This window comes from Pecten maximus, chromosome 2, assembly GCF_902652985.1.
Source record: "Pecten maximus chromosome 2, xPecMax1.1, whole genome shotgun sequence".
NCBI classification, from domain to species: Eukaryota; Metazoa; Mollusca; class Bivalvia; order Pectinida; family Pectinidae; genus Pecten; species Pecten maximus.
In genome coordinates this window covers 45,567,351-45,574,854 of record NC_047016.1, presented here as the reverse complement: position 1 = coordinate 45,574,854, position 7,504 = coordinate 45,567,351, and the positions used below count along the sequence as shown (strand labels likewise).

The window sequence follows — 7,504 nt, the reverse complement described above, 5'->3', positions numbered from 1 at the left end:
AACCATTGGAAAGACATTGTTTGAAAAACAATACATTCATAGCGTTTGACAAAACAAAAAATATCATGAAAAGTATTGATTTGTTCTCGGAATATCAGTTTGAGTTAACCAAAAGCTCCACCAAACGACATCAAAGTCAGAGTGACAACGCCCACCCCGACAACTGAGGCGATCGCCACAGGGAAAGGTCTCTGTTCCTGGACTGTTTCACTTGTCCCAGAAATCATTAACTGTAACTTATTAACCAACTGGTTAATCTGGGTGGGTGAAAACTGACCGGAAACAAACAAACACAGTAATGCGCATGTCAAAATAAACAACAACTGATTACGAGGGACCATTTCCTGCTCTGTTTGTTTCAGTCTCGCACTAGTAGATTTGACAGATGAATTTATCCTCAAATGTTCTCCGCACTTCGATTGTAAGCAATTTTAGGTATTGTTTTCATATCCCAAGTTCATCTAGTATTTACCTGCCTTCTGAAGGACGTGTAAAACATAAACAATATTGTATATAGTTTAATCCTATCTTTCCGATCAGATAAAATTATAACACATGTATTATAGTTACTTTCTCATTAGTATGGCATTTGTTTTTCCTCGCTCCTCTGGCTTGATACTGAGAATGAAATCACTATTTCAAGTTTCAAATCCACCGCCTTGTTGAATATAACAGCATAAATGGAATTCCTTTCTGTTCCATGCGCCAATAGAAGTTCTTATGTTTCTTTAAACGAATACAAGAAATGGTAGAATAGGGTCGCTGATTTTGATCCTTCAAAGTTTGAAACCTGTAAAATATAATGATTTGTTGGAAAAGGAACTAACAATAAATGAATATAACCTATATAAGTGTGTTACCTACTTTACAAAGATACAATAAAGCCATGTAATACTGGCTGATTAACTCCTGAAGAGTGTTCCAGCATGGCAAACAAGAGTTACTAAAAAAATATGTTTGACAATCATTATGAAATACATATGATTTAATAACGCTGCATTTCAATATTATTGTTTTAACGTCTTAATTAACCTTTTTGTTATCGTGTGCGCATAGATATATACATTTCTTTTTGCACCATAAAAAAATGTTACTTTTGGGAAGTACATATTCGGTGAAATAAAGGTTACATGTTGCTCCTGATTAAGACTTGTACATTTTTTCACTGTTGGAAAATAAGTGTATAAGATTGATCATTCAAGTTATACTACATAATAAAAATACAGTAAATAAAAGAATGAATATAGAAAGATACATACCGTTTGTGTGTGTCTGTTTATGATAATCAAATCATGTTCCAACCATTGAACCGCCACCAACAAAATTCTGCTTGATATTTCACACGTTTGCCGATAAACTTCACACTGTTGATATCAAAACGCCGAGTAGTCCTATATACCATATATATCCTATCTAATACACAGTTATACTGTGACGAACTTTGAATATGTCTAGTGATAACTCAATCACGGATTATATAATATATCTTCTGGTTATTTCGGATGTTTATGTACAGTTCGATTTGTACGTTTACTACGATAAGTTTTTGTAGGTAAAAGTACCTCCATTCATGCATCGAGTGATTTATACTGGTACCAGTTTATCTTTGCTATTAAACTGTATGAAGAAAGAACTTCACGTTGAATGAGGAAAGCAAAGCTCAAGGAAAACATGAAGACATATTTTGGGAGTAATCTAAAGAAGAACATCATGCCTGAAGAGGAGATTGCTGGCAAGATGAACTGAGTAAACTTACGCTTACGGGTAATGTTTGATAGTATTGAAGAGCGATTTGATGGAAGAAGAGGTAAATGATAGAGACAATTAATGGATTATGAATAGGTAGGATGACTTACTGTTCAATAATGACGATGAAGAAAATCCACAAATTTACATCCATACAAATATACCTGTTAGAAACATTGGGCAATGCCAATTGTTTTATTGTATCAGAGTCGATCTAAGTAATATGATGATCAGTTTAAATACAAATTAAGCGTTAGATGCAATAGAGAGAGAAAAAATTAACTGCACCACACAAGCATTTCCTGCTTTAGGACTCGTCAGTGGTTTATAGTCTAAAGTGTAGATAACTAGGCCGAGATATATGGTAAATTCTATATGTGGAGGTACAGCACCCCTTTATTCTATTAATTAAGTAATTTTCATTATTATATTTTAAAAGAACGTACAACAATTTGTGTAAGGTATGAATCGTGCCACTAATTAAATAAATTGTGTGACAAGTATCAAACTCCATCTTAATCATATCGGATGTATTCATTGGCGGTAGAGATCAAACAAACTTAGTTGGCCTCGGGTACCCTAACGTGGTTCGTGGTAAGGTTATATCCTTATGTATTAATGAACTCACTCCTCCGGGCGATAGTAGGTAAGGCTAACCCACGGAGTACGAAGCATGGCTAAATTAACAGCATCATTAAAGTTTAAGGATAATTAACAACAAACTCATTTAACGATAAATTAACATAATGAAAAATGTTTATATTACTTTTTTTCTTCTTTTTTTTTTCAAGTATTTATTTTTTAAATATAAGTATAAAGTCTAAAAAATATGATATTTCTTACATATTTATTTTTAGTAATTGTCCCCTTTTTTTTTATTAACGGGTAATTTCTGATGATCTAAGCGTTCGAATCACTTCCTTCACGGAACAGGATTTTCCCCCTTTTAGTTGTCGGATTTTATTGAATTATTTGATCAATCCTCAGACGTGCTGTAATGAAATTATAGGTTCTTAGCGATTTCAAATTGTTTATTTCCTATTTCAATAATAAAATTCGATTGAAGATAACAGAGTTGATATCGGAATAGATAAAACATTCGTTTGTATGACATACATTGTACTCCGTAGTTTACAAAGTCTTACGAGCTGAATTCTTTTCCTATAAAAATCGAACTTTTCATAAATTGTGGAAATAGATAAGAACCTAAACGGGATCGGTTTTTAATTCCACTAATTAAAGTTGCTAATTGAAGATTATTTTGAATTGTTTGAAGCAAGTTTAGTTCATGTAGAAGTGCAGTAAAAGTACAGTCGTGCTATTTTTCAAGAAAATTTAGTAGGTTTTATGTTCTTTAAGGTCCTTGATCATTAAAGGATGGCCTCTCTGTGCGAGCTACTCAGCGCTTGGTGAGTGTATGTATAGGGAGGATACTTAAACGTCTTTCGGTTTCAGAAAGGAAGTTGTCAAAACTGTCCGCATTCTTTAAAGATTGGCACATTTTCCACTTGTACGAAAACAATTATTTGCAATCTACACTGTACAATATAACATAATTAAGAACAAATCACTCAGGTTTCAATACTCAATATTTTGTGTAATATATGATGCAAACTGGAAGCATACATTTTCATGGGATATTTATTCTCCTTACCACTAAACATCAACGTCTAAAGCACGCTTAGAAAACGTGTTCTATGACCGTAAAAATAAGATTTTACAAAATCGTATTGTAAATATGTATGTAAAGCCTAAACAATATTGCTAAATTTTGGTTTTGTATTATTGTCAAATATACATAAGAATGACTACTATATCATAACACAATCATTTACTGTGATGTAAGTAGACGTGCATCACTACATTTTTAAATATTTCAGCGTGAAATGCAATGATGATTAAGTCGATTTCATGTCGTAAACATAGGTATGTCTGTATCTGTAACAAACAATTTGGAAGTCTTTTCAAATGTGCGTTAAGCTAATATAAAGCATAACCGCTAAAAAAAGGCAAACTATTAAACTAAAGCCGAACTATTTTTGTGTGTGTGACACGAGACAATTTTTTCCAGTGTGACCCGTTTTGTAATGCGATTCAAAGAAATACATTTTACAAAGATTTTAAAGTTCATGATGCTACTATCTGATTCACTTCATTATGATATATCTATGTTAACGACCTCAGTATAAGCGGTGTATCAAGCTCGTCCCCTCGTGACCTGCTTTTGATGTTCCTTATGCGCTAACTTAGAAAACTCGAAAGTTTTTCTGTTGGATCTGAATGTATTTATTTCATATTCAATGGTAGTTGTTTGTCCAAATTCACTTATTTGATGTCTTGAGTTCTGTGGTAGTTGTTTGTCTTAATTCACTTATTTGATGTCTTGAGTTCTGTGGTTGTTGTTTGTCTTAATTCACTTATTGATGTCTTGAGTTCAGTGGAAGTTGTTTGTCCGAATTCACTTATTGATGTTTTGAGTTCAGTGGAAGTTGTTTGTCCGAATTCACTTATTGATGTTTTGAGTTCAGTGGAAGTTGTTTGTCCGAATTCACTTATTGATGTTTTGAGTTCTGTGGTTGTTGTTTGTCCGAATTCACTTATTTGATGTCTTGAGTTCAGTGGAAGTTGTTTGTCCGAATTCACTTATTGATGTCTTGAGTTCTGTGGTAGTTGTTTGTCCGAATTCACTTATTTGATGTCTTGAGTTTAGTGGAAGTTGTTTGTCCGAATTCACTTATTGATGTCTTGAGTTCAGTGGAAGTTGTTTGTCTGAATTCATTTATTGATGTCTTGAGTTCAGTGGAAGTTGTTTGTCTGAATTCACTTATTTGATGTCTTGAGTTCAGTGGAAGTTGTTTGTCCGAATTCACTTATTGATGTCTTGAGTTTAGTGGAAGTTGTTTGTCCGAATTCACTTATTGATGTCTTGAGTTCAGTGGAAGTTGTTTGTCCGAATTCACTTATTGATGTCTTGAGTTCTGTGGTTGTTGTTTGTCCGAATTCACTTATTTGATGTCTTGAGTTCAGTGGAAGTTGTTTGTCCGAATTCACTTATTGATGTCTTGAGTTCTGTGGTTGTTGTTTGTCCGAATTCACTTATTTGATGTCTTGAGTTTAGTGGAAGTTGTTTGTCCGAATTCACTTATTGATGTCTTGAGTTCAGTGGAAGTTGTTTGTCTGAATTCATTTACTGATGTCTTGAGTTCAGTGGAAGTTGTTTGTCTGAATTCACTTATTGATGTCTTGAGTTTAGTGGAAGTTGTTTGTCCGAATTCACTTATTGATGTCTTGAGTTCAGTGGAAGTTGTTTGTCCGAATTCACTTATTTGATGTCTTGAGTTCAGTGGAAGTTGTTTGTCTGAATTCACTTATTGATGTCTTGAGTTTAGTGGAAGTTGTTTGTCTGAATTCACTTATTGATGTCTTGAGTTTAGTGGAAGTTGTTTGTCCGAATTCACTTATTGATGTCTTGAGTTTAGTGGAAGTTGTTTGTCCGAATTCACTTATTGATGTCTTGAGTTCAGTGGAGTTGTTTGTCCGAATTCACTTATTGATGTCTTGAGTTTAGTGGAAGTTGTTTGTCCGAATTCACTTATTGATGTCTTGAGTTAGTGGCTAGTTGTTTGTCCGAATTCACTTATTGATGTCTGGAGTTTAGTGGAAAGTTGTTTGTCCGAATTCACTTATTGATGTCTTGAGTTTAGTGGTAGTTGTTTGTCCGAATTCACTTATTGATGTCTTGAGTTCAGTGGTAGTTGTTTGTCCGAATTCACTTATTGATGTCTTGAGTTCAGTGGAAGTTGTTTGTCTGAATTCACTTATTTGATGTCTGGAGTTTAGTGGAAGTTGTTTGTCCGAATTCACTTATTGATGTCTTGAGTTTAGTGGAAGTTGTTTGTCTGAATTCACTTATTGATGTCTTGAGTTTAAGTGGAAGTTGTTTGTCCGAATTCACTTATTTGATGTCTTGAGTTTAGTGGAAGTTGTTTGTCCTGAATTCACTTATTGATGTCTTGAGTTTAGTGGAAGTTGTTTGTCCGAATTCACTTATTGATGTCTTGAGTTCAGTGGAAGTTGTTTGTCCGAATTCACTTATTTGATGTCTTGAGTTCAGTGGAAGTTGTTTGTCCGAATTCACTTATTGATGTCTTGAGTTTAGTGGAAGTTGTTTGTCCGAATTCACTTATTGATGTCTTGAGTTCAGTGGAAGTTGTTTGTCCGAATTCATTTATTTGATGTCTTGAGTTTAGTGGAAGTTGTTTGTCTGAATTCACTTATTTGATGTCTTGAGTTCAGTGGAAGTTGTTTGTCCGAATTCACTTATTTGATGTCTGGAGTTTAGTGGAAGTTGTTTGTCCGAATTCACTTATTTGATGTCTTGAGTTTAGTGGAAGTTGTTTGTCCGAATTCACTTATTGATGTCTTGAGTTCAGTGGAAGTTGTTTGTCTGAATTCACTTATTGATGTCTTGAGTTTAGTGTAAGTTGTTTGTCTGAATTCACTTATTGATGTCTTGAGTTTAGTGGAAGTTGTTTGTCCGAATTCACTTATTGATGTCTTGAGTTTAGTGGAAGTTGTTTGTCCGAATTCACTTTATTTGATGTCTTGAGTTCAGTGCTAGTTGTTTGTCCGAATTCACTTATTTGATGTCTTGAGTTTAGTGGAAGTTGTTTGTCCGAATTCACTTATTTGATGTCTTGAGTTCAGTGGAAGTTGTTTGTCCGAATTCACTTATTGATGTCTTGAGTTCAGTGGATGTTGTTTGTCCGAATTCACTTATTTGATGTCTTGAGTTCAGTGGAAGTTGTTTGTCCGAATTCACTTATTGATGTCTTGAGTTCAGTGGAAGTTGTTTGTCCGAATTCACTTATTGATGTCTTGAGTTTAGTGTAAGTTGTTTGTCTGAATTCACTTATTGATGTCTTGAGTTCAGTGCTAGTTGTTTGTCCGAATTCACTTATTGATGTCTTGAGTTCAGTGGAAGTTGTTTGTCCGAATTCACTTATTTGATGTCTTGAGTTCAGTGGATGTTGTTTGTCCGAATTCACTTATTGATGTCTGGAGTTAGTGGAAGTTGTTTGTCCGAATTCCACTTATTGATGTCTGAGTTCAGTGGAAGTTAGTTGTCCGAATTCACTTATTTGATGTCTTGAGTTCAGTGGAATGTTGTTTGTCCGAATTCACTTATTTGATGTCTGGAGTTAGTGGAAGTTGTTTGTCCGAATTCACTATTTGATGTCTGGAGTTTAGTGGAAGTTGTTTGTCTGAATTCACTTATTGATGTCTTGAGTTTAGTGGAAGTTGTTTGTCCGAATTCACTTATTGATGTCTTGCGTTTAGTGGAAGTTGTTTGTCCGAATTCACTTATTTGATGTCTGGAGTTTAGTGGAAGTTGTTTGTCCGAATTCACTTATTTGATGTCTGGAGTTTAGTGGAAGTTGTTTGTCCGAATTCACTTATTGATGTCTTGAGTTTAGTGGAAGTTGTTTGTCCGAATTCACTTATTGATGTCTTGAGTTTAGTGTAAGTTGTTTGTCCGAATTCACTTATTGATGTCTTGAGTTTAGTGGAAGTTGTTTGTCTGAATTCACTTATTGATGTCTTGAGTTTAGTGGAAGTTGTTTGTCCGAATTCACTTATTGATGTCTTGAGTTTAGTGGAAGTTGTTTGTCCGAATTCACTTATTTGATGTCTTGAGTTTAGTGGAAGTTGTTTGTCCGAATTCACTTATTTGATGTCTTGAGTTTAGTGGAAGTTG

At 34.2% G+C, this 7,504-nt stretch overlaps 1 long non-coding RNA gene across 1 annotated transcript; it reads right to left on the bottom strand.

Moving 5' to 3' along the window:
• LOC117322241 lies at nucleotides 1-5,372 on the bottom strand. The gene is made up of 2 exons (XR_004531502.1): nucleotides 1,260-5,372; nucleotides 1-790 (listed from the first exon to the last, which is right to left on the bottom strand). It is a non-coding gene; the product is annotated as an uncharacterized LOC117322241 (long non-coding RNA).
• Between the last annotated feature and the right edge of the window lie 2,132 nt (nucleotides 5,373-7,504).